General features: G+C 38.5%; 1 pseudogene; it reads left to right on the top strand.

Moving 5' to 3' along the window:
- The first annotated feature begins 1,630 nt into the window (after positions 1-1,630).
- Positions 1,631-4,382, top strand: LOC110289498 (L-lactate dehydrogenase A chain pseudogene; annotated as a pseudogene).
- The last annotated feature ends 22,617 nt before the right edge of the window (positions 4,383-26,999 follow it).

Below are 26,999 nucleotides of genomic sequence, written 5' to 3'. Positions count from 1 at the left end.
CATGAAAGCACTGATATGGGATATTTGGTTTATAGACTCAAATTTTCTTAACTAGAAACAAAATAATTGGCAACAAATTTAAAAAATATGACTGAAATAGAATTTGCACAACATATTAATATGTTAAAGAGAACTCAATAGCATTTATACTTTTATATCAGTTTTTAACTACTACCTCTGTCTAGTTAAACTTTGTTCATCACCCTAAAGAGATCTAAATCTCATTATGTATGCATTTTCTGTTTGCTTCTCTGGTATTCATTGATATGATTTGTGGCTTTACCCTTCTTAGGTGTTTGGTCTCTGTTCTTCTGGATATCTTATATAATAGGAGTTGGGAAATGTGTGATCTCTGAAGTTGACCACTCTGATTTGGAATAATATCTGCAAGGTTCATCCATGCCACACTTATCAGTACTAAGTTCCTTTGAAAGGCTGAATAATATTTATTGTATTGACATTTTCATCTACTCTATAGTGCCTTTGTCTTTATCTATATCATGTACATCTGTTTTTCATTCTGTATCACTGTTATTTTTTCACAAAACTTAACTTTTGAACAGATATATTTTCTTAGTTTATTTGGAGAATTTAGAAGAACCATCTATCTTGAAAAACTAAAGATCCTGTCTAGTGGAAAAATTATGAAACTGTATATTCAGTTTCATAATGTATGTTGGTACTTAAAGAAATATGAGAATTCATAATAAATTCATTTAAGCTCCAAATATTCATCTTAAATTGGTTTGGTGAATGCTACAATATTGTAATAACTTGGAAAGATATACAGAAATCTAGTTTAATTTATGTGTTTGTGAATAAAATTGAATTAGAACATAGTTACATTCATTCATTTCTATGTTGCCTGTAATTTTTTTCCACATTACAACAGAATTGAGTAGCTTTGACAGAGACAATAGCCTATGTAACATAGCACTATCCCTATCTTCCCATCCATAGAAGAAGCAGACCAAACCTTGTTCAGAATTAATAAAATTCATATGAAATTCCTTTTTAGCCAGGATCTCTTTGGCTTGAGTCTCTTCAAGAGAAAATCTGAATGCAAATTATTTGTCTCTTATTCTCCTTGTGTGAGTTATTGATTAATAATAGTAAAAATAAGAACTTAGAATTTAGGACTGGTGAAACCATCCATACTATGATAGCTGCTTTGGGAATAATTCCAAAGCACGGGAACCCAGGAGAATTACAGATTGGTCACCATAAATTTTGAAAAGATTTTTAAAAAATGATGTGACCTAAATATGTCTCAATAAAGTTAAGAATCCTTTCATTTTATGAGGAGAGCAAGACTAAATGTTTCTTTGAATAAAAACATATTAGAGTTTGGTTACTGAGCAATAACATTGAGTTATCACTTCAGTTATCATTGACTCCCATATCACCTTCTGCTGCCATCAGTTTTGGAGGGAACAGTTCTCAAATAAAACTCTCAGACCTTCTGAACCATTTTGTCCAATAGTTTTCAACACACTGTCTAAACATCATCTATGCAGACATCATAGGCAAAGAGCCCACATCTCTTTTTTCACTTGGATAAAATTGCTTTTCTACTCAACTTTATTTTCAGGATTCTGTTGTTTCCTAAGAAAATGGATTTCAGTTGAACATGGATGACATAATATATTTGAAGAAACTTGTTTGTGTCTGTAAGGTTAAGATAGTATAGCAATTGAATTTCTTATCCTGAATTGAGTCTATAAATTAATTTATACTCTTAAAGCCAAAAGACAATAACAATATTTGTTTCAGGTCATAGTGACGAAACATTTTCACTGTTTTCCTTTAGTGTGTACATGTGTAGTGTATGTACATGTGTATGTGCAAGTACATGTGTCTCTGTTCACTTGTGGAAACTACAGAAAATTGTCAGGTTTACTGCTCTATAACTTCTCTGCCTTATTCCTGGAGCTTGGCTGGTGGTTGGCAAGACCAAGTAATCTTCCTGTCTGGAATTGTAGACAAGAATGTACTGTGCTAGAATTATAGCCCCACCCTGCCATGACTGAAAGTTTTAATGTGGCTGCTTGGGACTGAACTCATGTCCTTATGTTTTTGCATCAAGTACTCTTTATTATTGAAAAATCAATTACTACCTCATACAACATCTTGATTATAGTGGTTCCCTCTCTCTACTCCCCCCCCCCCACATTTAATCCCATCCAGATCAACTCACTTTCTGTCTCTCATTAGAAATGAACAGGCTTCTAAGAGGTAACAAGCAAACATGACAGAATAAAATATAGTGAGATGAAGCAAAAGCTATCACAGTGAAGCTGGATATGGCACCACAACAGAAGAAAAGAATCTCAAGAATCAGAGATTCACTCATCCTCACACTCAGAACTCCCATAACAATACTAAGCTAATAATAGCTATAATATATATGTGGAGGACTTGACACAGACCCATATCATCCCTGTTCTTGCTGCTCCAATCTCTGTTAACTCATATGTGCCTTGCTTAGATGATTTAGATGGCATTGTTCTCCTGGTAGCCTCCAATCCCTTTGAGTCTTTCTGCCTCTTCTTCCAAGAGATTTCCTGAGTTCTGAGGGAAGGGATCAGATGGAAACCTCCAATTTGGACTCCCCCTCTCTCCCCATAATGGTTGGCTATAGTTCTCTGTATTTGTTCCCATCTCAGCAAGTACTCTTACCCTTGAAGCCATACGCCCAGTCCACAATATTGTTTTCAAACAGGCTAATGATTCATTTTATATTGTTTGGTTTTCATGGTTCCAGTATTAGAAGATAACACAATCTAATTTTTTGTTTAATTTTTTTAAAGTAACTACAGAATTGCAGGCAAATTTCACTTACCTGGAGATGATTATACAATCTTTGATTTTTTTCATGATTCTCTCATCTGATTGTCCCTGTTTTCAATGTCTCTTTATACCTGTAGTGGTTTGAATGAGAACTATTTCCCAAAGGTGAATATTTGGGTCCGCTGTTAATGGTACACATTTAGGAAGGTCATGGAATCTTGAGGAAGTGGAACCTCGCTGACAAAAGTATGTCACTGGGGGTGGGCTTTAGAGTTTATAGCCTCTCCTCACATCCTCTGTGATTCTGCTCCTTTCTCTGTGTTGCTGGAGATGTGTTTGCTCAGCCTCCCACCCAGACTACTGCAGCTGGGGCTCCCTCACTAGTAGGCTCTGCTCCAAATGAAGTTTTTATTTCATAAGTTGTTTCGGTCATGAAGTTTTATCACATAACAAAGCACAACCAAATTGTTTCTTTATTAAAAACTGGAAAATAGGGAACAATATTACTACTTTAAAAACTATTTTAAGGCTGGAGCCACTGTCGCAGAGCCCAGGCCACTCTGCTTCTGCTCACTCGTCGCCCCCATCATGCACTAGCTGCCTCAAAAGATTCAAAGTCTAAGCTGGCAACCCTCAAGGACCAGCTGATCGTGAATCTTCTTAAGGAAGCACAGGTGTCCCAGAACAAGATTACAGTTGTTGGGGTTGGTGCTGTTGGCATGGATTGTGCCATCAGTATCTTAATGAAGGACTTGGCAGATGAGTTTGCCCTTGTTGATGTCACAGAAGACAAACTAAAGGGCCAGATGATGTATCTCCAGCATGGCAGCCTCTTCCTTAAAACACCAAAAATTGGCTCCAGCAAAGACTATTATTGTGTGACTGCAAACTCCAAGTTGGTCATCATCACAGTGGGGGCCATCAGCAAGAGGGAACAGCGAACGTGAACATCTTCAAGTTCATCATTACCAACATTGTGAAGTACAGGCCACACTGCAAGCTGCTGATCATCTCAAATCCAGTGGATATCTTGACCTACGTGGCTTGGAAAATCAGTGGCTTTCCCAAAAGCTGAGTTATTGGAAGTGGTTGCAATCTGGATTCAGCTCAGTTCCTTTATCTGGTGGGAGAAAGGCTCGGGGTTCACTCGCTGAGCTGACATGGCTGGGTCCTGGGAGAACATGGCGACTCCAGTGTGCCTCTGTGGAGTGGTGTGAATGTTGCTGGCATCTCCCTGAAGTCTCTGAACCCAGAACTGGGCACTGATGCAGACAAGGAGCAGTGGAAGGAGGTTCACAAGCAGGTGGTGGACAGTGTGAATGAGGTGATCAAGCTGAAAGGTTACACATCCTGGGCCACTGGCCTCTCTGTGGCAGACTTGGCTGAGAGCATAATGAAGAACCTTAGATGGGTGCATCCCATTTCCACCATAGAGATGGAATCAATGATGATGTCTTCCTCAGTGTCTCATGTATCCAGGGACAAAATGGGATCTCAGATGTTGTGAAGTGGCACTGACTCCTGATGAAGAGGCTGGCCTGAAGAAGAGTTCAGATACCCTATGGGGAATTCAGGAGGAGCTGCAGTTCTAAAGTCTTCTCAGTGTCCTAGCACTTCACTGTCCAGGCTGCAGCAGGGTTTCTAGGGAAGCCACACCCTTCTCATCTGAGCTGTGGTTAGTACAGTGGTGTTGACGTGGTGTGGGGAAACATCTCAGTTCCCACAGCTCTGCCCTGCTGCCAAGTGGTAGTTGTGTAGTGGTATCCTGGTTAGTGTGACAGTCCCACTGTCTCAGAGTCACTCTACCTACTGTGCAGGTTTCCATTACCATGTGTGCTGCATTGCTGCCTTTGTCACCCTCACCAAACATGCCTAGGCCAATGAGTTCCCAGTTAGTCATAACCTGGCTACAGTGTGTAAGTCCATTATGCATATCTTGTGCATAAATGTTCTACGGGATATTTTATGTATTATATGTGTCTGTAGTGTACATTGCAATATTATGTGAAATGTAAGATCTGCATATGGATGAAGGAACCAACCACTCAAGTGTCATGCCAATGAAAGCACCAAATAAACCTTGAACAGTGGAAAAATATTTTAAGAAAAACAGATTGGAAGGTAGCTATACTTATACTATCAGCATTGTGAAAGTCTGCAAGAGTTTTTAGAAAAATATTTTACATTTTTTTTGTTTTGTTTTTTTTAAATTTTATTTTATTATTATTTTATTTTTAAATTTTTAATATTTTTATTACATAATTTCCTCAATTACATTTCCAATGCTATCCCAAAAGTCCCCCATAGCGCCCCCCACTTCCCTACCCACCCATTCCCATTCTTTTGGCCCTGGCATTCCCCTATATTGGGGCATATAAAGTTTGCAAGTCCAATGGGCCTCTCTTTCCATTGATGGCTGACTAGGTCATCTTTCGATACATATGCAGCTAGAGACAAGAGCTCCGGGGTTCTGGTTAGTACATCATGTTGTTCCAACAATAGGGTTGCAGATCCCTTTAGTTCCTTGGGTACTTTCTCTAGCTTCTCCATTGGGAGCCCTGTGATACATCCAATAGCTGACTGTGAACATCCACTCCTGTGTTTGCTAGGCCCCGGCATCGTCTCACAAGAGACAGCTATATTTGGGTCCTTTCAGCAAAATCTTGCTAGTGTATGCAATGGTGTCCGCGTTTAGAAGCTGATTATGGGATGGATCCCTGGATACGGCAGTCTCTAAATGGTTCATCCTTTCATCACAGCTACGAACTTTGTCTCTGTAACTCCTTCCCTGGGTGTTTTGTTCCCAATTCTAAGAAGGGGCACAGTGTCCACACTTTGGTCTTCATTCTTCTTGAGTTTCATGCGTTTATCAAATTGTATCTTATATCTTGGGTATCCTAAGTTTTGGGCTAATATCCACTTATCAGTGAATACATATTGTGTGAGTTCTTTTGTGATTGTGTTACTTCACTCAAGATGATGCCCTCCAGGTCCATCCATTTGGCTAGGAATTTCATAAATTCATTCTTTTTAATAGCTGAGTAGTATTCCATTGTGTAAATGTACCATAGTTTCTGTATCCATTCCTCTGTTGAGGGACATCTGGGTTCTTTCCAGCTTCTGGCTATTATAAATAAGGCTGCTATGAACATAGTGGAGCATGTGTCCTTCTTACCGGTTGGGACATCTTCTGGATATATGCCCAGGAGAGGTATTGCTGGATCCTCCAGTAGTACTATGTCCAGTTTTCTGAGGAACCGCCAGATTGATTTCCAGAGTGGTTGTACAAGCTTGCAATCCCACCAACAATGGAGGAGTGTTCCTCTTTCTCCACATCCTCGCCAGCATCTGCTGTCACCTGAATTTTTGATCTTAGCCATTCTGACTGGTGTGAGGTGGAATCTCAGGGTTGTTTTGATTTGCAATTCCCTGATGATTAAGGATGTTGAACATTTTTTCAGGTGCTTCTCTGCCATTCGGTATTCCTCAGGTGAGAATTCTTTGTTCAGTTCTGAGCCCCATTTTTAATGGGGTTATTTGACTTTCTGGAGTCCACCTTCTTGAGTTCTTTATATATATTGGATATTAGTCCCTTATCTGATTTAGGATAGGTGAAGACCTTTCCCAATCTGTTGGTGTTTTTTTTGTCTTATTGATGTTGTCTTTAGCCTTGCAGAAGCTTTGTAGTTTCATGAGGTCCCACTTGTTAATTCTCGATCTTACAGCACAAGCCATTACTGTTCTATTCAGGAATTTTTTCCCTGTGCCCATATCTTCAAGGCTTTTCCCCACTTTCTCCTCTATAAGTTTCAGTGTCTCTGATTTTATGTGAAGTTCCTTGATCCACTTAGACTTGACCTTAGTACAAGGAGAAAGGAATGGATCGATTTGCATTCTTCTACATGATAACAACCAGTTGTGCCAGCACCATTTGTTGAAAATGCTGTCTTTCTTCCACTGGATGGTTTTAGCTCCCTTGTCGAAGATAAAGTGACCTTAGGTGTGTGGGTTCATTTCTGGGTCTTCAGTTCTATTCCATTGGTCTATTTGTCTGTCACTATACCAGTACCATGCAGTTTTTATCACAATTGCTCTGTAGTAAAGCTTTAGGTCCGGCATGGTGATTCCACCAGAGGTTCTTTTATCCTTGAGAAGAGTTTTTGCTATCCCAGGTTTTATGTTATTCCAGATGAATTTGCAGATTGCACTTTCTAATTCGTTGAAGAATTGAGTTGGAATTTTGATGGGGATTGCATTGAATCTGTAGATTGCTTTTGGCAAGATAGCCATTTTTAAAATGTTGATCCTGCCAATCCATGAGCATGGGAGACCTTTCCATCTTCTGAGATCTTCTAGAATTTCTTTCTTCAGAGACTTGAAGTTTTTATTATACAGATCTTTCACTTCCTTAGTTAGAGTCACACCAAGATATTTTATATTATTTGTGACTATTGAGAAGGGTGTTGTTTCCCTAATTTCTTTCTCAGCCTGTTTATTCTTTGTGTAGAGAAAGGCCATTGATTTGTTTGAGTTAATTTAATATCCAGCTACTTCACCGAAGCTGTTTATCAGGCTTAGGAGTTCTCTGGTGGAATTTTTAGGGTCACTTATATATACTATCATATCGTCTGCAAAGAGTGATATTTTTACTTCATCTTTTCCAATTTGTATCCTTTTGATCTCCTTTTGTTGTCGAATTGCTCTGGCTAGGACTTCAAGTACAATGTTCAATAGGTATGGAGAAAGTGGACAGCCTTGTCTAGTCCCTGATTTTAGAGGGATTGCTTCAAGCTTCTCACCATTTATTTTGATGTTGGCTACTGGTTTGCTGTATATTGCTTTTATCATGTTTAGGTATGGGCCTTGAATTCCTGATCTTTCCAAGACTTTTATCATGAATGGGTGTTGGATCTTGTCAAATGCTTTTTCCGCATCTAACAAGATGACCATGTGGTTTTTGTCTTTGAGTTTGTTTATATACTGGATTACGTTGATGGATTTCCGTATATTGAACCATCCCTGCATCCCTGGGATGAAACCTACTTGGTCAGGATGGATGATTGTTTTGATGTGTTCTTGGATTCGGTTAGCAAGAACTTTATTGAGGATTTTTGCATCAATATTCATAAGGGATATTGGTCTGAAGTTTTCTATCTTTGTTGGGTCTTTTTGTGGTTTAGGTATCAGAGTAATTGTGGCTTCATAGAATGAGTTGGGTAGAGTACCTTCTGTTTCTATTTTGTGGAATAGTTTGTGAAGAACTGGGATTAGATCTTCTTTGAAGGTCTGATAGAACTCTGCACTAAACCCATCTGGTCCTGGGCTTTTTTTAGTTGGGAGACTAGTAATGACTGCTTCTATTTCTTTGGGGGATATAGGGCTATTTAGATCATTAACCTGATCTTGATTCAACTTTGGTACCTGGTATCTGTCTAGGAACTTCTCCATTTCAACCAGGTTCTCCAGTTTTGTTGATTATAGCCTTTGGTAGAAGGATCTGATGGTGTTTTGGATGTCTTCAGGATCTGTTGTTATGTCTCCTTTTTCATTTCTGATTTTGTTAATTAGGATGCTTTCCCTGTGCCCTCTAGTGAGTCTGGCTAAGGGTTTATCTATCTTGTTGATTTTCTCAAAGAACCAGCTCCTTGATTGGTTGATTCTTTGAATAGTTTTTCTTGTTTCCACTTGGTTGATTTCACCCCTGAGTTTGATTATTTCCTGCCGTCTACTCCTCTTGGGTGAATTTGCTTCCTTTTGTTCTAGTGCTTTTAGGTATGTTGTCAAGCTGCTAATGTGTGCTCTCTCTAGTTTCCTTTTGGAGGCACTCAGAGCTATGAGTTTTCCTCTTAGAAATGCTTTCATTGCGTCCCATAAGTTTGGGTATGTTGTGGCTTCATTTTCATTGAACTCTAAAAAGTCCTTAATTTCTTTCTTTATTCCTTCCTTGACCAAGGTATCATTGAGAAGAGTGTTGTTCAGTTTCCATGTGAAGGTTGGCTTTCTATTATTTATTTTGTTATTGAAGATCAGCCTTAGTCCATGGTGATCTGATAGGATGCATGGGACAATTTCAATATTTTTGTATCTGTTGAGGCCTGTTTTGTGACCAATTATGTGGTCAATTTTGGAGAAGGTACCATGAGGTGCTGAGAAGAAGGTATATCCTTTTGTTTTAGGATAGAATGTTCTGTAGATATCTGCCAGATCCATTTGATTCATAATTTCTCTTAGTTTCTCTGTGTCCCTGTTTAGTTTCTGTTTCCATAATCTGTCCATTGGTGAAAGTGGTGTGTTGAAGTCTCCCACTATTATTGTATGAGGTGCAATGTGTGCTTTGAGATTTACTAAAGTTTCTTTAATGAATGTGGCTGCCTTTGTATTTGGAGCATAGATATTCAGGATTGATAGTTCCTCTTGGAGGATTTTACCTTTGATGAGTATGAAGTGTCCCTCCGTGTCTTTTTTAATGACTTTGGGTTGGAAGTCAATCTTATCAGATATTAGAATGGCTACTCCAGCTTGTTTCTTCATACCATTTGCTTGGAAAATTGTTTTCCAGCCTTTCATTCTGAGGTAGTGTCTATCTTTTTCTCTGAGATGAGTTTCCTGTAAGCAGCAAAATGTTGGGTCTTGTTTGTGTAGCCAGTTTGTTAGTCTATGTCTTTTTATCGGGGAGTTGAGTCCATTGATATTAAGAGATATTAAGGAAAAGTAATTATTGTTTCCTGTTATTTTTGTTGTTAAAGTTGGCATTCTGTTCTTGTGGCTGTCTTCTTTTAGGTTTGTTGAGGGATTACCTTCTTGTTGTTTCTAGGGCATGGTTCCTGTCCTTGTACTGGTTTTTTTCTGTTATTATCCTTTGAAGGGCTGGATTCGTGGAGAGATAATGTGTGAATTTGGTTTTGTCTTGGAATACTTTGGATTCTCCATCTATGTTAATTGAGAGTTTGGCTGGGTATAGTAGCCTGGGTTGGAATTTGTGTTCTTTTAGTGTCTGTATAACATCCGTCCAGGATTTTCTGGCTTTCATATTCTCTGGTGAAAAATCTGGTGTAATTCTGATAGGCTTGCCTTTATATGTTACTTGGCCTTTTTCTCTTATTGCTTTTAGTATTCTATCTTTATTTAGAGCATTTGTTGTTCTGATTATTATGTGTCGGGAGGTATTTCTTTTCTGGTCCAGTCTATTTGGAGTTCTGTAGGCTTCTTGTATGTTCATAGGCATCTCTTTCTTCAGATTTGGGAAGTTTTCTTCTATAATTTTGTTGAAGATGTTTGCTGGTCCTTTGAGTTGAAAATCTTCATTCTCATCTACTCCTATTATCCGTAGTTTTGGTCTTCTCATTGTGTCCTGTATTTCTTGGATGTTTTGAGTTAGGATCTTTTTGCATTTTACATTTTCCTTGATTGTTGTGCCGATGTTCTCTATGGAGTCTTCTGCACCTGAGATTCTCTCTTCCATCTCTTGTCTTCTGTTGCTGATGCTCGTATCTATGGTTCCAGATTTCTTTCCTAGGGTTTCTATCTCCAGTGTTGCCTCATTTTGGGTTTTCTTTATTGTGTCTACTTCCCTTTTTAGGTCTAGTATGGTTTTGTTCATTTCCATCATCTGTTTGGATGTGTTTTCCTGTTTTTCATTAAGGACTTCTACCTGTTTGATTAGGTTATCCTGTTTTTCTTTAATGATTTGTAACTCTTTAGCAGTGTTCTCCTGCAATTCTTTAAGGGATTTTTGTGCTTCCTCTTTAATGTCTTCTACCTGTTTACCAGTGTTCCTTAGTATTTCTTTAAGTGTGTTATTAAAGTCCTTCTTGAAGTCCTCTACCATCATCAGGAGATATGCTTTTAGATCCGTGTCTAGCTTTTCTGGTGTGTTGGGGTGCCCTGGACTGGGCGAAGTGGGAGTGCTGGGTTCTGATGATGGTGAGTGGTCTTGGTTTCTGTTAGTAAGATTATTATGTTTACCTTTCGCCATCTGGTAATCTCTGGGGTTAGTTGTTGTCGTTGTCACTGTTTAAAGATTGGAGCAGAAGCTGTGTTCCACTCACCAGCAGTATCAAAATCCTGTGGTGGGGGTTGTGGGTAGCTGGCGGTACCCCGGTGCTGGTCCAGCTGGAAGAGGCCTGTGGTCCTACTCAGGCTGGTTTCTGCTTCCCTACCTAATGCAGTCTCAGGTCCCGCGTGCAATTGGATTGGAGCAGAAGCTGTGTTCCACTCACCAGAAGTCTTAAGATCCTGTGGCGGGTGTTGTGGGTAGCTGGTGAGTGTCAGCTCCTGCGCCCTAGCTACCTTGGTGCTTTTCTGACCGGAAGAGGCTTGTGGCCCTATGTAGGCCGGATTTCTCTCTCCCCAACCAAAGCAGTCTCAGGTCCCGCGTGATTGGACTGGAGCAGAAGCTTGTTCCACTCACCAGCAGTTTCAAAATCCTGTGGCAGGGGTTGTGGGTAGCTGGCGGGTGTCAGCTGACCCTGCGCTCTAGCTACCCCGGTGCTGATCCGGCCGAATGAGGCCTGTGGCCCTACTCAGGCCGGTTTCTGCTTCCCTAACTAATGCAGTCTCAGGTCCCGCGCGCAATTGGATTGGAGCAGAAGCTGTGTTCCACTCACCAGAAGTCTTAAGATCCTGTGGCGGGTGTTGTGGGTAGCTGGCGAGTGTCAGCCGACCCTGCTCCCTAGCTACCCGGGTGCTTTTCTGACCAGAAGAGCATTTTACATGTTTTAAAAGGCTGATATGTTATGTTGAGAATGAATTTACTAAAGGTATATATTAGTTTCCCCAATAAACAATCCAAATAGCATGTTCCACATTTAAAAATTTATAGGACAATGTGATATTACACTCAAATATTAAAATGTATTTTCTCTAAAAATCATTATTAATGGATTTAGAAATGATGCATTGATAATGAATTTATATTATTTTGCATTCACAGGCAATTTCTGTTTCTTTGGACTGAAGCTGAGTTCCTATGGCTGCCTGAATTCCCTAGCTTAAATCACTTATTTGCTGTTATGCAAATGCATTTTTCTCAGTGAATAAGCATCTGTACCTGTTGTAAGCAGTTACTAAAGCTGCCTTAGTCAATACTTAATGTTTGTCATGTTGGGAATGTAAGTTTTTCTGTCTAATTTCTATATTTCATTTTGGTAATTAGTGGTTTCATGATCAACAGCATTAGGATTCATAGAAACATACATTTTTAAATGTTGGTTCACAAAGTAATATTTCAGTTGCAATCAATAGAATCTAATCAGGAAATCCTAAAAAATGGGGACATTCTTGGGAAGGATAATGGATAGCAAAGAGTTTAAGGATCAGTAAAAAGTTTTGACACTTGGGTGTGGCAAGGGATGGAGACTGTATAGCTAGTAGAATCAACTGTTTATCAGATGAAGTAGGACCAGGGAACTGCTTTCCCTCAGCTGGAATCTGGTTCAGTTTTCTACTAAGTTTTTCAGCTGGGTGATGAAATCTCAATTACTACTCAGATTCACATTCTCACCTGTAGTTTACAGGAATGATTGTGTCAATGGTTAAAAAATTCTTTTTTGACTGCATCACAACAGCAGAAATTAATTCTACAATAAAAATTCAGTTGCTTTTTTGAAGGAACATGCAATGACTATGAATGGAAAAAACACAATATATTTCTGCTTTTGAATCTGTATTTTTAAAAGAGTGCAGTTTTATGCTTTTTTTTTTTTTTTACAATTTAGCACATTTAAATTTTGGTATTTTGATTAGATTTTACAATTTAGTTAATGTTATTGATTTTAGGGTTATATATTTGATACTTTAATACATCTTTGGGGTTATTAAAAATTATTTGATTATAGTTGCTGAAAGCATGAATTTGAAGGCCTATATTAATTACTTTTAACTTATACTTATAATGAAATATTTCTAGGACTATACTAACACAAATTATATATATAATATATATATGTAACATATATATGTAATATATATATATATACATATATACATACTTAATATCTAGATTTTCATCTAAGAAGCTGCAACTATATTAATGATAGAAGCTATAAAAATTTCCAACCAAACTTCAGTTACCATTTTGAAATTCCTCCAAAAGTATGATCCTTACTTTCAGATGTTGTAATTGTATGACAGTTTCCTAGTAGTATTTAGTACCATTACTGCTGTTCAGGTTTGGACTGCTCTTTCTTTCCACACACTTGCTTATAACATGGCTGATTCTATATTGTTAGCACTTCTAACTGCTTGCTAAGAGTTCGATTTCAGAAATTACTGAGTTCAATTTAAGTTTTGACAAAGGGCAACTGCAATTTTCTTGCTTTGTTAGGACAGAGGGATGTACTTAGATTTTTGATTAGTGATACTAGAACCCCCTCCAGTTTGGTGGAGACTCAGCTTGGATATAGACCTCCATTTCTTTCTTTTCTGTTTTCCTTACAAACTTTGCCCACTAGTTTCTTGTTGATCTCAGTTGCAGCTGCCACCTGGACTTGTTGAGTAGTGCAAAATCATGATCTTCAACTTCTGGTACTCATTTATCACGGTCTGGTTTTGTTTCACTCTTATGTGGAGAACCCAGAACCAGGAAAGTGACAGCAACAGTTTAATAAGCTTCTTAGAACAGTAGTTCTCAACCTGTGAGTCATGTACCCTTTGGGGGTTAAATGGCCCTTTCAGGAAAAGGTCTTCTAAGAACATCAGACACTACAGATATTTACATTATGATTCACAATAGTAGAAAAATCACAGTTACGAAGTAGCAGTGAAAATACATTAATAGCTAGCGGTCATCATAACATGAGGAATTGTATGAAAGTGTTGCTGCATTAGGAAGGTTGGATGCCATAGTCTTTTATTTTGTTCTTTATCTCTTACAGATACTCTGAAGGTGTTTCTGCTGGTACTATCAGCAAATATGACCAGAAACATTATCATATGGGAAGACATTCACTGTAGTTGTCTCAAAGAATGGTAGAAAGCTGCTTAATCATAGAAGAAAACAAAGAGCCATGTTATAAGTTCATGTCCTATACACAAAAAACTTATTTAAAAGTTATAATAAGCAAAGCATTAAAACTACTTTTGATATTCTGAAATGACAGAATAACATTATTTTTAAATAACTTATTATTTACCTATTATACTGCATGGGTACAAATTACAGCTTCGACCTGATGACTTTGGGCATGGAGTCGGCGGACACCGCAAGGTCCCCTAGAGGACTCTCCACACAATCTTAGGACCATCAGTGAGTGGAACACAACTTCTGTTCCAATCAAAATGCGCAGGACCTGAGACAGCATTAGGGAAGCAGAAAAGGTGGCCTGAGGAGGATCACAAATCCCTTCCAGTCAGCGCCAGCACCAAGTCTCCTGGGCGTGGAGTCGGCAGACACCCCAAGGTCCCAAGAGGACAGCTTCTGAGGCAGACCCCGTTTCGGTCTCCAGCCATCCGGCACCTTCCCTGCCAGAGGAGAGGTGTCCACCCCACCCAGGATGGCTTTGCCAGAACACCTAGGGGCTCCATCTTGGTTCCCGGATCCCTCTGAGACTAGTCTGCGCAGGTGAGAGTGTAGACTACAGAAGCTAACAGCTTCTGGGACAGGCCTTGTTTCGGGATTTCATCTTTTGCCAGGAGGCAGGACCAAATGCCAGATATCTGTGCACCTTCCCTGTAAGTGGAGAGCCTGCCTGCAGAGAGTGCTCTGACCACTGAAACTCAGAGGAGAGAGCCTGTCTCCCAGGACTGCTGATAGACAGTAATCAGAATCACCAGAAGAACAATCTCTAAACAGAGACAACTATAACAACTAACTCCAGAGATTACCAAATGGCGAAAGGTAAACATAACAATCTTACTAACAGAAACCAAGACCACTCACCATCATCAGAACCCAGCACTCCCACTTCGCCCAGTCCAGGGCACCCCAACACACCTGAAAAGCTAGACCTGGATTTAAAAGCATATCTCATGATGATGGTAGAGGACATCAAGAAGGACTTTAATAACTCACTTAAAGAAATACAGGAGAACACTGCTAAAGAGTTACAAGTCCTTAAAGAAAAACAGGAAAACACAACCAAACAGGTAGAAGTCCTTAAAGCAAAACAGGAAAACACATTCAAACAGGTGATGGAAATGAAGAAAAACCATACTAGACCTAAAAAGGGAAGTAGACACAATAAAGAAAACCCAAAGTGAGGCAATGCTAGAGATAGAAACCCTAGGAAAGAAATCTGGAACCATAGATTTGAGCATCAGTAACAGAATACAGGAAATGGAAGAGAGAATCTCAGGTGCAGAAGATTCCATAGAGAACATGGGCACAACAATCAAAGAAAATGCAAAATGCAAAACGATCCTAACACAAAACATTCTGGAAATCCAGGACACAATGAGAAGACCAAACCTACAGATAATAGGAGTAGATGAGAATGAAGATTTTTTCAACTTAAAGGGCCAGCAAATATCTTCAACAAAATTATAGAAGAAAACTTCCCAAACTTAAAGAAAGAGATGCCCATGAACATACAAGAAGCATACAGAACTCTAAATAGACTAGACCAGAAAAGAAATTCCTCCTGAAACATAGTAATCAGAAGAACAAATGCACAAAATAAAGATAGAACATTAAACGCAGTAAGGGAAAAGGGTCAAGTAACATATAAAGGCAGGCCTATCAGAATTACACAAGACTTTTCACCAGAAAATATGAAAGCCAGGCAATCCTGGACAGATGTTATACAGACTCTAAGAGAACACAAATGCCAGCCCAGGCTACTATACTCAGCCAAACTTTCAATTTCCATAGATGGAGAAACCAACGTATTCCACGACAAAGCCAAATTCACACATTATCTTTCCACGAATCCAGCCCTTCAAAGGATAATAACAGAAAAAAAAAAAAAACAATACAAGGACAGAAAACAAGTCCAAGAAAAAGCAAGAAAGTAATCCTTCAACAAACCTAAAAGAAGACAGCCACAAGAACAGAATGCCAACTCTAACAACAAAAATAATAGGAAGCAACAATTACTTTTCCTTAATATCTCTTAATATCAATGGACTCAAATCCCCAATAAAAAGAAGACTAACAGACTGTCTACACAAACAGGACCCAAAATTATGCTGCTTATAGGAAACCCATCTCAGGGAGAAAGACAGACACCACCTCAGAATGAAAGGCTGGAAAACAATTTTCCAAGCAAATGGTCTGAAGAAACAAGCTGGAGTAGCCATTTTAACGTCTAATAAAATCCACTTCCAACCCAAAGTTATCAAAAAAGAAAAGGAGAGACACTTCATACTCATCAAATGTAAAATGTTCCAAGAAGGACTCTCAATTCTGAATATCTATGCTCCAAATGCAAGGGCAGCCACATTCATTAAAGAAGCTTTAGTAAAGTGCAAAGCACACATTGCAGCTCACACGATAATACTGGAAGACTTCAACACACCACTTTCATCAATGGACAGATCATGGAAAAAGAAACTAAACAGGGACACAGTGAAACTAACAGAAGTTATGAAACAAATGGATTAAACAGATATCTACAGAACATTTTATCCTAAAACAAAAGGATATACCTTCTTCTCAGGACCTCATGGTACCTTCTCCAAAACTGACCACATAATTGGTCACAAAACAAGCCTCAATAGATACAAAAATATTGAAATTTTCCCATGCATGCTAACAGATCACCATGGACTAAGGCTGATCTTCAATAACAATATAACTAATAGAAATCCAACATTCATGTGGAAACTGAACAACAATCTTCTCAATGTTACCATGGTCAAGGAAGGAATAAAGAAAGAAATTAAACACTTTTTAGAGTTTAATGAAAATGAAGCCACAACACACCCAAACTTATGGGACATAGTGAAAGCATTTCTAAGAGGAAAACTCATAGCTATGAGTGCCTCCAAAAAGAAGCTAAAGAGAGCACACACTAGAAGCTTGACAACACACCTGAAAGTTCTAGAACAAAGGGAAGCAAATTCACCCAAGAAGAGTAAACAGCAGGAAATAATCAAACTCAGGGGCAAAATCAAACAAGTGGAAACAAGAAGAACTATTCCAAGAATCAAAAGGGTATTGTTTCCCTAATTTCTTTCTCAGCCTGTTTATTCTTTGTGTAGAGAAAGGCCATTGATTTGTTTGAGTTAATTTTATATCCAGCTACTTCACCGAAGCTGTTTATCAGGCTTAGGAGTTCTCTGGTGGAATTTTTAGGGTCACTTATATATACTATCATATCGTCTGCAAAGAGTGATATTTTGACTTTATCTTTTCCAATTTGTATCCCTTTGATCTGCTTTTGTTGTCGAATTGCTCTGGCTAGGATTTCAAGTACAATGTTGAATAGGCATGGAGAAAGTGGGCAGCCTTGTCTAGTCCCTGATTTTAGATGGATTGCTTCAAGCTTCTCACCATTTACTATGATGTTGGCTACTGGTTTGCTGTAGATTCTTTTATCATGTTTAGGTATGGGCCTTGAATTCCTGATCTTTCCAAGACTTTTATCATGAATGGGTGTTGGATCTTGTCAAATGCTTTTTCCGCATCTAATGAGATGATCATGTGATTTTTGTCTTTGAGTTTGTTTATATACTGGATTACGAAGATGGATTTCTGTATATTGAACCATCCTTGCATCCCTGGGATGAAACCTACTTGGTCAGGATGGATGATTGTTTTGATGTGTTCTTGGATTCGGTTAGCAAGAACTTTATTGATGATTTTTGCATCGATATTCATAAAGGAAATTGGTCTTAAGTTCTCTATCTTTTTTGGGTCTTTTTGTGGTTTAGGTATCAGAGTAATTGTGGCTTCATAAAATGAGTTGGGTAGAGTACCTTCCGTTTCTATTTTGTGGAATAATTTGTGAAGAACTGGAATTAGGTCTTCTTTGAAGGTCTGATGGAACTCTGCACTAAACCCATCTGGTCCTGGGCTTTTTTTGGTTGGGAAACTATTAATGTACTGCTTCTATTTCTTTGGGGGATATAGGGCTGTTTGGGTCATTAACCTGATCTTGATTCAACTTTGGTACCTGGTATCTGTCTAGAAACTTCTTAATTTCATCCAGGTTCTCCAGTTTTGTTGAGTATAGCCTTTTGTAGAAGGATCTGATGGTGTTTTGGATTTCTTCACGATCTGTTGTTATATCTCCTTTTTCATTTCTGATTTTGTTAATTAGAATGCTTTCCCTGTGCCCTCTAGTGAGTCTGGCTAAGGGTTTATCTATCTTGTTGATTTTCTTAAAGAACCAGCTCCTTGATTGGTTGTTTCTTTGAATAGATCTTCTTGTTTCCACTTGGTTGATTTTGCCCCTGAGTTTGATTATTTCCTGCTGTCTACTCCTCTTAGGTGAATTTGCTTCCTTTTGTTCTAGTGCTTTTAGGTGTGTTGTCAAGCAGCTAATGTGTGCTCTCTCTAGTTTCTTTTTGGAGGCACTCAGAGCTATGAGTTTTCCTTTTAGAAATGCTTTCATTGTGTCCCATAAGTTTGGGTATGTTGTGGCTTCATTTTCATTGAACTCTAAAAAGTCCATAATTTCTTTCTTTATTCCTTCCTTGACCAAGGTATCATTGAGAAGAGTGTTGTTCAGTTTCCACATGAATGTTGGCTTTCTTTTATTTATTTTGTTATTGAAGATCAGCCTTAGTCCATGGTGATCTGATAAGATGCATGGGACAATTTCAATATTTTTGTATCTGTTGAGGCTTGTTTTGTGACCAATTACGTGGTCAATTTTGGAGAAGGTACCATGAGGTGCTGAGAAGAAGGTATATCCTTTTGTTTTAGGATAGAATGTTCTGTAGATATATGCCTGAACCATTTGTTTCATAACTTCTGTTAGTTTCACTGTGTCCCTGTTTAGTTTCTGTTTCTATGATCTGTCCATTGGTGAAAGTGGTGTGTTGAAGTCTCCCACTATTATTGTGTGAGGTGCAATGTGTGCTTTGAGCTTTACTAAAGTTTCTTTAATGAATGTGGCTGCCTTTGTATTTGGAGCATAGATATTCAGAATTGATAGTTCCTCTTGGAGGACTTTACCTTTGATGAGTATGAAGTGCCCCTCCCTGTCTTTTTTGATGACTTTGGGTTGGAAGTCAATCTTATCAGATATTAGAATGGCTACTCCAGCTTGTTTCTTCATACCATTTGCTTGGAAAATTGTTTTCCAGCCTTTCATTCTGAGGTAGTGTCTATCTTTTTCTCTGAGATGAGTTTCTTGTAAGCAGCAAAATGTTGGGTCTTGTTTGTGTAGCCAGTTTGTTAGTCTATGTCTTTTTATTGGGGAGTTGAGTCCATTGATATTAAGAGATATTAAGGAAAAGTAATTGTTCCTTCCTGTTATTTTTGTTGTTAAAGTTGGCATTCTGTTCTTGTGGCTGTCTTCTTTTAGGTTTGTTGAGGGATTACCTTCTTGTTTTTTCTAGGGCGTGGTTCCTGTCCTTGTATTGGTTTTTTTCTGTTATTATCCTTTGAAGGACTGGATTCGTGTAAAGATAATGTGTGAATTTGGTTTTGTCGTGAAATACTTTGGTTTCTCCATCTATGTTAATTGAGATTTTGGCCAGGTATAGTAGCCTGGGATGGAATTTGTGTTCTTTTAGTGTCTGTATAACATCTGTCCAGGATCTTCTGGATTTCATAGTCTCTGGTGAAAAATCTGGTGTAATTCTGATAGGCTTGTCTTTATATGTTACTTGGCCTTTTTCTCTTACTGCTTTTAGTATTCTATCTTTATTTAGTGCATTTGTTGTTCTGATTATTATGTGTCGGGTGTATTTCTTTTCTGGTCCAGTCCATTTGGAGTTCTGTACGCTTTTTGTATGTTCACAGGAATCTCTTTCTTTAGGTTTGGGAAATTTTCTTCTATAATTTTTGTTGAAGATGTTTGCTGGTCCTTTGAGTTGAAAATCTTCATTCTCATCCACTCCTATTATCCATAGATTTGGTCTTCTAATTGTGTCCTGGATTTCCTGGATGTTTTGAGTTACGATCTGTTTGCATTTTCCATTTTCCTTGATTGTTGTGCCGATGTTCTCTATGGAATCTTCTGCACCTGAGATTCTCTCTTCCATCTCTTGTATTCTGTTGATGATGCTCGCTTGCATCTATGGTTCCAGATTTCTTTCCTAGGTTTTCTATCTCCAGTGTTGCGTCATTTTGGGTTTTCTTTATTGTGTCTACTTTCCTTTTTATTTCTAGTATTGTTTTGTTCATTTCCATCACCAGTTTGGATGAGTTTTCCTGTTTTTCTTTAAGGACTTCTACCTGTTTGATTGTGTTGTCCTGTTTTTCTTTAAGGACTTGTAACTCTTTAGCAATGTTCTCCTGTAATTCTTTAAGTGAGTTATTAAACTTCTTCTTGATGTCCTCTACCATCATCATGAGATATGCTTTTAAATCCAGGTCTAGCTTTTCAGGTGTGTTGGGGTGCCCTGGACTGGACGAAGTGGGAGTGCTGGGTTCTGATGATGGTGAGTGGTCTTGGTTTTTGTTAGTAAGATTCTTACATTTACCTTTAGCCATCTGGTTATCTCTGGAGTTGTTATAGTTGTCTCTGTTTAGAGATTGTTCTTCTGGTGATTCTGATTACTGTCTATCAGCAGTCCTGTGAGACTGGCTCTCTCCTCTAAGTTTCAGTGGTTAGAGCACTCTCTGCTGGCAATTTCTCCTCTTACAGGGAAGGTACACAGATATCTGGTGTTTGGACCTCCTCCTGGCCGAAGAAGAAGGCCCAAAACAGGACCTTTCCCAGATGCTGTGTTGCTTTGGCAGGTCACAGACGCTGTCAGCTTCCGTGGTGCTCACTCTCCCCTGTGCAGACTAAGTTTTTAAGTTAGGTGTAGTCCCTGATCCAAGATGGTGCTCCCTTCTCCTGAGGTAGAGGGCTCCCGTGCAGAGCGGGACCACTGTCCTCCGGTTGGGAGGGTGCTGGATGTCTGCCGCCCCAAAAGGGTGCTGCCTCAGTGGCTCTGTGGCTCCCGCCTGTCCCAGAAGCTATCTGCCTCTGTGGTGCACACTCTCACCTGTGCAGACTAAGTTCCTAAGTTTGGTGGAGTCCCGGAACCAAGATGGTGCTCCCTGCTCCTGAGGTACTTTCTGTTTTCTTAATCCTACAAATAAGCCAGCAGCTTTTTACCTTGTTTCTGTTCCTAACTCTGTCACATCCCTTCAGTCTCTTCTCATTTCTGCATTTCAAATAAAACCTAGTCAATTTTAAAAATCACTCCATTGCTCCACCATTTCCCTACATTCACAGCCAGGAGCCACATAATCTCTTTGTGAAACCCTTGTCCTACCTTTCCATATTTCTGTCACCTTGAAATTGGTCCCATTTTGTTTTGTCCTTGACCTCTGAGTTATTGCCTGTGTTGCAAATCTCTCTTGCTGTCACCCTATCAACCCAACCACTCATGGGAAGTCTGTTTATATGTCATGTCATTTTCTATCTTAGCCCTAAGGTAGCCATCATCAATCAGTTTGTCAAATACTTATCAAGCTCACAATAAAACATCAAATTCTAGTGCCCAGCTGCATTGTACTTTCCTAATATGGGCAGAATCCTGGTAGATTTCTTCTGAAAATTGCCAGCTAGGTAATTTTATCCAGCCTTTGTAATACTTCCTATATTGAGCTAGGGTTGACTCTTGATACTCACATATGTTGACTCTTATTTTTCTCAGAAATGTACTAACTCTCCAAGGACTCATGGGTATATGAGTTTATTGTCTTAAAAATATCCATTGATGCAGGTCACCTCTAGGGCAGGGACAGAAGCAAGGATTAAGAGAGCATAACCAAAATTGAAAAGAAAGAAACAATGTGCTCCAAGTTGCTCTTGGCTCTGTAGAAATGAAAAATGATACAAACTCTCAGAATGAAGTCTTAGTCACCAAATATATCTATCAAAAATACTACTCTCTAGACTTCATCTGGTATATACTCGGAAAAATTTGATTGGGAAGTCTTTTGATTTTAATGTAACGTGTGAGTTAGTGAGATGTTTAATGTTTAAGGGTATGGAATGTCAACCCAAAGAGAAAATAAAACCAGAAAATCAAGAAAGGCCTAAGGCTTGATGTTGTGGTCACAGAACAGCCACAGAGACTCCTGGCTAGTGCAGAGAGAATATCTTGTGTATTATATGGATGCATCATTTATTAATTAAATAAAAACCTATGGCCTACAGGAAAGGGTAGAATACAAAGTGGGGCATCTATTAGGCAGGAGATATTTCTTGCATAGAGACAGGTGTGCATGAAGATTTGTCCCAGGATGTAAAGGGCATATGAAAGCTAGGCAGATATAAGCAGCCACATGACAGAACTTAGATCAGAATAAATGGGATATTAAGTTTGGAGCCAAGGTTTTTGTAAATGTAATAAAGCCCAGTGTCATTATTCCTGGGAACAGGGGCAAGGGTGGAAAATCTTTCCACAACAGCCTAGAGTTCTTTACAATTATTCCTTCAGAGGAATTTATTATATGTCATTTAAGTTAAGAACTCCATAGTATAAAATGTAAGACACCCTCAATAGGTCAAATTGTTGCTTATTTGATTGATATTACTTTCTTGCCTGGGAGCCCTTCTTTTTAAACTTTATATAAACAACATAGATTGGTGCTATTTGACTTTACTATCTAATTTTGTATGTGTTTCCTGCCTGACAAATGGAAGAGCTCATTTCTATCGTCCAAGCTGGGTGAAGAATTCTGGGTTCCATAGGCGTGTGTGTACTTCCTGGGTGTCCTTACTTTTGAGGTAAAAATGCTGATTTAGTCACTGTATAAAGTTGAGTTCAGGTTACAAAGTATACACATTTGTGTGCTTTTCCTGATTTGGTATTTCTTTTGATTTTGTCACCTTTCAAAATGGTTATTTGTTGGATACTCAAAATTAAATACTAGGTGTATTTAATTTCAGGTGACTTTCCACCTCCTCCCATAACCAGCTTCTCACATTTTCTTCCTTCCACAAAACCTTTGTGGTATACCTAGTCTGTTCCAGGCCACACCAGGTATATAGTGATGAGCAATACTGTCTTCACTTTCATCAACTTTTTCAAATGAATCAAGTAAATTAGATAAGTAGCAACCGACTCTTTAAAGTGATAGTAAAAAGACAATAGTATGGACAGTTTGTGAAAGATAGAAGAGCACGTGATGGTCAGGTTCCTCTGCTGGGTTCTCTCAGGCACCAGAGACCCCAATTCTGGCTCTACTCCAGTAAGCATGTGGACCTGTACCCTGCACCCCAGTGCAGTCCAGCAATTCCCTCCAGATGGATTCCTTTTATGTCAAACCTTTTATTGTTTTGTCTCCATGCTTTTGCTCTTGTCTGTGAGTTGATCCATTGGGTTTTGGGACTGCTGTAATCTCTGTAAGGCATTCCTTACTATACTTTTTATTTGACATCTCTTACACTTTTCTCCTTATTCCTATAATATTTCCTTTTCTGCTCTTAATTTTATGTCTTAAATAACCTTTCATAACTTTTATGATCTCTAGAATCTGAGACTATAAGGGTAACTCAACTCAGTTTTTTGTCTCCTAGCAACTTTACACACACCGTTTTCTTTCTTTTCAAAGACAGGTTACTATTTATGCCTATCCTAACTCATCCAACTTCCCATTCATTTATAATTTTGTTAACTAAAATTTGAGCATACAGCATACTATCTTTGGTTGTTTATCCATCAATAGTTAGTGAAGGGTTCACTGTTGTTAATAGGCTAGTATAACATTGGCATAATGGTAATATACAGCAAGTGGTAGTCAATGGTAAATATTTACTCATAAAATAGTATTTAGAAAGCAATGGACTTTAGTAAGTTACTGGATTTAGAATTAATTTGCCGCAGTAAAAGCCTCAACTCAATCACATCCATATATCACTTAAACATAGCAAATATTTCAACAGAAAAATATGTTGTTAAAAATAAAGAGATGAAATAATCTCTAATTCATAAATACAACAAAGCAAAGGTAAAAAAGAAAGAAAACCTAAAGAAACATAACTCCCCCTGAATTTACTAAGCTTACAGTAATGACATTCATTAAGAGTGAGATAGACAAACTCTCAGAAAGAGAACTACAAAGAATAACTATAAAGCAAACCGAAGACAAGAAAAAATCTCCTGAGAGAAAACCCAGACAGCTAAGTGGACTAAGGAATGTGATAGAAAATATAAAAGTAGAATTCAAGAAGGAAATACTGAAGAAAATGCCTTTTTTTCTGAAATGCCAAAAATGTAAAATATGGTATCTCAAATAAAAAGTTTTGTGGAAAAGTTTAAAAATAGATTGAACCAAGGAGGACACAGAATAACTGATCTTTTCAAGATGTAGGAATTGGAGAAATACAACAAGAAGAAGGAAAGAATACTAGGAAGGCATGAGTTAGAAGTCTCATATATTCACAACATTATGAAAATACCAATCAGTGGGTTATGGGAATAGAGGGCAAGAATCTTTCTAAAGGCATTGAAAGTATTTTCTTTTTTTAATTTTTATTAGATATTTTCTTCATTTACATTTCAAATGCTATCCCTAAGGTCCCCTATACCTTCCCCCTGCCCTGCTCCCCTACCCACCCAGTCCCAAATCCTGGCCTTGGCTTTCCCCTATACTGGGGCATATGAAGTTTGCAAGACCAAGGGGGCTCTTCCCAATGATGGCCGACTATGCCATCTTCTGCTACATATGCAGCTAGAGACATGAGCTCTGGGGGTACTAGTTCTTATTGTTGTCTTATTGTTGTCTCACCTATAGGGTTGCAGACCCCTTCACCTCCTTGGGCACTTTCTCTAGCTCCTCCATTGGGGGCCCTGTGTTCCAATCCAATAGATGACTAAGAGCATACACTTCTGTATTTGCCAGGCACTGGCATAGCCTCACGAGAGGCAGCTATATTAGGGATCTTTCAGCAAAATCTTCCTGGCATATGCAATAGTGTCTGCATTTGGTGGCTGATTATGGGATGGATCCCCAGGTGGGGTAGTCTCTGGATGGTCCATCCTTTCATCTTAGCTCCAAATTTTGTCTCTGTAACTCCTTCCATGGGTATTTTGTTCCTTATTCTAAGGAGAAATGAAGTATCCAAGGCTGGTCTTCCTTCTTCTTGATTTTCTTGTGTTTTGCAAATTGTACCTTGAGTATTCTAAGTTTCTGGGCTAATATCCACTTATCAGTGAGTGCATATCAATAAACTTCTCTTGTGATTAGGTTATCTCACTCAGTATGATATCTTCCAGATACATCCATTTGGCTAGGAATTTCATAAATCCATTGTTTTTAATAGCTGAGTAATACTCCATTGTGTAAATGTATGACATTTCCTGTATCCATTCCTCTGTTGAGGGGCATCTGGGTTCTTTCCAGCTTCTGACTATTATAAATAAGGCTGCTATGAACATAGTGGAGCATGTGTCCTTATTATCAGTTGGAACATCTTCTGGGTATATACCCAGGAGAGTTATTGCTGAATCTTCCGGTAGTACCATGTTCAATTTTCTGAGCAAACACCAGACTGACTTCCACAGTGGTTGTACAAGCTTGCAATCCCACTAGCAATGGAGGAGTGTTCCTCCTTATCCACATGCTTGCAAGCATCTGCTGTCACCTGAATTTTTGATCTTAGCCATTCTGAGTAGTGTGAGGTGAAATCTCAGGGTTGTTTTGATTTGCATTTCCCTGATGATTAAGGATGTTGAACCTTTTTTCAAGTGCTTCTCAGCCCTTCAGTATTCCTCAGTTGAGAATTCGTTGTTTAGCTCTGTACCCTATTTTTTAAATAGGCTTATTTGATTTTTCTGGAGTCCCGCTTCTTGAGTTCTTTCTATAAATTGGAAATTAGTTCACTATTGGATTTAGGATTGGTAAAGCTCATTTCCCAATGAAAGGTGGCCTTTTAATTTATTGACAGTATCTTTTGCCTTACAGAAGCTTTGCAATCTTATGAGGTCCTATTTGTCTATTCTTGATCTTACAGCACAAGCCATTGGTGTTCTATTCAGGATTTTTTGCCCTGTGCCCATATCTTCGAGGCTTTTCCCCACTTTCTCCTCTATAAGTTTCAGTGTCTCTGGTTTTATGTGGAGTTCCTTGATCTACTTAGACTTGAGCTTTATACAAGGAGATAAGAATGAATCAATTCCCATTCTTCTACATGATAACTGCCAGTTGTGCCAGCACCATTTGTTGAAAATGCTGTCTTTCTTCCACTGGATGGTTTTAGCTCCCTTGTCAAAGATCAAGTGACCATAGGTGTGTGGTTTCATTTCTGGGTCTTCAATTCTATTCCATTGGTCTACTTGCCTGTCACTGTACCAGTACCATGCAGTTTTTATCACAGTTGCTCTGTAGTACACCTTGAGTTCAGGCATGATGATTCTACCAGAGGTTGTTTTATTGTTGAGAATAGTTTGCTATCCTAGTTTTTTTTTTTTTTTTTTTGTTATTTCAGATGAATTTGCAAATTGCCCTTCCTCACTCAGTGAAGAATTGAGTTGGAATTTTGATGGGGATTACATTGAATCTGTACATTGATTTAGGCAAGATAGCCATTTTTACTATATTAATCCATCCAATCCAAGAGCATGGGGGATCTTTTCATCTTCTGAGACCTTCTTCAATTTCTTTCTTCAGAGACTTGAAGTTCTTATCATATAGATCTTTTTTCACTTCCTTAGAGTCACACCAAGGTATTTTATATTATTTGTGACTATTGTGAAGGGTGTTGTTTCCCTAATTTCTTTCTCAGCCTGTTTATCCTTTGTGTAGGGAAAGGCCACTGATCTGTTTGAGTTAATTTTTTATCCAGCTACTTCACTGAAGCTGTTTATCAGGTTTAGGAGTTCTCTGGTGGAATTTTTAGGGTCATTTATATATATACTCTCATATCATCTGCAAATAGTGAAATTTTGACTTCTTCCTTTCCAGTTTCAATCCCGTTGATCTCCTTTTGTGGTTGAATTGCTCTGGCCAGGACCTCAAGTACTATATTGAATAGGTAGGGAGAAAGTGGGCAGCCTTTTCTAGTCCCTGATTTTAGTGGGATTTCTTCGAGTTTCTCTCCATTTACTTTGATGTTAGCTACTAGTTTGCTGTATATTGCTTTTATTATGTTTAGGTATGGGCCTTGAATTCCTCATCTTTCCATGTCTTTTATCATGAATGGGTGTTGGATTTT

Source organism: Mus caroli, unplaced genomic scaffold (assembly GCF_978045245.1).
Source record: "Mus caroli unplaced genomic scaffold, Mus_caroli_1 scaffold_2, whole genome shotgun sequence".
In the NCBI taxonomy this organism is placed as follows: domain Eukaryota; kingdom Metazoa; phylum Chordata; class Mammalia; order Rodentia; family Muridae; genus Mus; species Mus caroli.
The sequence above is the reverse complement of the archived record's forward strand: the minus strand, read 5'-3'. Positions and strand labels throughout refer to the sequence as shown.